The sequence below is a fragment of the Arachis duranensis genome, chromosome 3 (genome assembly GCF_000817695.3).
Source record: "Arachis duranensis cultivar V14167 chromosome 3, aradu.V14167.gnm2.J7QH, whole genome shotgun sequence".
In the NCBI taxonomy this organism is placed as follows: domain Eukaryota; kingdom Viridiplantae; phylum Streptophyta; class Magnoliopsida; order Fabales; family Fabaceae; genus Arachis; species Arachis duranensis.
The window spans coordinates 26,203,365-26,205,502 of record NC_029774.3 but is presented as its reverse complement, the minus strand read 5'-3'; positions in this window follow the sequence as shown (position 1 = coordinate 26,205,502).

The following is a 2,138-nucleotide window of genomic DNA, read 5'->3' as shown; positions in this document are numbered from 1 at the left end:
ATACTATCACTATTAGAAAAAAGCACACTTGTGGTCAAAAGAATCAAACTTTCTTTGCATAGGTTGTGGTGTAGATGCATGTCTGTTTCTCATCCTCCAATATCTTTTTCACTATGATTCTCAAGTGCCTTAGCTTGCAACCATCCTCTTCTTCACCTCCATGTAAGATAAAACCGGACAGCTAAGAAGGGAAGTTTCCTAAAAAAATATCAGATTCGAACTGAAAGGCATTGCATACAAAAAAGTAGAAAACTTGGAATTATTAGCTCTCAAGTAAGGCTCATTCCCCATATCTTTTCCTTGTGAAATTTAATCCCATTGGAGATACACACTCCAAGCAATCCTCAAGATTAATACTCTCAAACTCATCCACCCACACACTGTAGTTGTTAGGCCACATGGAGAGAGAGTCAGGATCAACACAACAAACCTTAATTCCATAGCGAAAAACTTGCTCTACTATACAAGTGCCTACAGGGCTAGATCCAATGATGATCACGTCAAAACGAGATCGATCAAAAGGATGACACCATGGGAGATCAAAATCCAAGGGTTTAGGTTGATAGGCAGGCTTCAAGTTGAGAAAATTTCCAAATTTGTTGGTGTTGTTGTAGGCCTTGACTCTGAATCTTCTTGAAGTTGAAGAACATGATGAACTTGATGTGTAATGAGTTTTTGGAGAGGGAACGAGGAAAGTGTGGCTTTGGTAGGTGGTGGTGGGGTAACGACATCGCATTGAGAGACAGGGACTTTTTTGTCCATTTTTCAAAAGTTCAATTTCACTAACGAGCCACGTGGGCAGCCGTAATTCCAGGTAAGCAAAACAATAGCCACGTCAGACTTTTTCGTTGAGTCTGACGGAGGTATTTGGACGAAGGAACTGATTCGTCCAATTTTTAAGGACGTCAGGGACTTAAAAGTATTTTTCAATGGTCAGGGACGAAAATATTTGCGGGATAAAAGGTCAAGGATCTATTTGTCCTTTTCTCTTTAATTTTCAATGGCGATAATACAAAATGTTTAAATCGACTAAATGAATCCAATAGTTATCTTTTGCACATCTTATTTAAATTTGAATTTTAAAATTAATTTGAATCTTTTTTTCCTAATATAAATTATTTTTGACTAAAAATAGAGAAAAAATTTTATTAGACCAAAAAAATATCCTATTAAAAAATTATTATAAGAAGATTTATAATTAGAGAAGAAAAGAATAAAAGTATTAATAATAATTAAGAAAAAGAAACGAAGTTTGTATTAAAGAATGTTAGAAAAGAAATAATAAAGTTCATATTAATAATAATACTGAGGAATGATGTTGCTGCTTTAGGCTTCTAACCTTTATCTTTGGCCATCTTTTTTTCTTTTTTTTTTCTTTTTTTTTAATTATCAAGTCATAAAAAAATAAATAACAATTCAAGAAAATGAAGATAATAAGATCAATAGTAACTATACAAATCAAAATACATAGGAGAAAAACAAACTATTATATGATAGAATTAACATGAGTATATTTCATCATTAAATAAACAAAGTTAACGCACAACAAACATATAAAGAGAAAGAAAAAAGAGTTAAAATATCCAAAGTGATAAAAAGATTGTTTTATAGAAGACTATAAAATAATGAACTTCTAACTAAATTAAATTGTATTTATTATTATTAAAAAGGGTAAGAGAGAGCAGTAGAAAAAAGGTCTGTGTGTATTTAAGTTGTGTAGAATGATACAATATAGAAGAAAATTTATAGATGCTAAGAAAATCGAAATAATAAAGACGTAATCTCCTATAATAAATATTCAGATATATTAAATAATGCTAATTGATCTAATTGATCATAATTATACTCTAACAATTATATTCAATTAATTGATATACATAATATTAAATTGTGTGATACTTAAATATATAATCAAATCAATTAGTTGATATAATTAATTCACTATAATAAATTGTATTTAATGAGTTAAAAAAATAAATGAGGAAATATTCTAAAAAGCATGCCACGTTAACTTTATCATCTATTCTATTATATAAAAATCGGATGTTTGTATTTAATGATGAAGTTGAGGTGGCATGCTTCGGAGAGTATTTCTCGATTTAATTGTTTTAACTCATTCAATAATAAAATAAATAAAT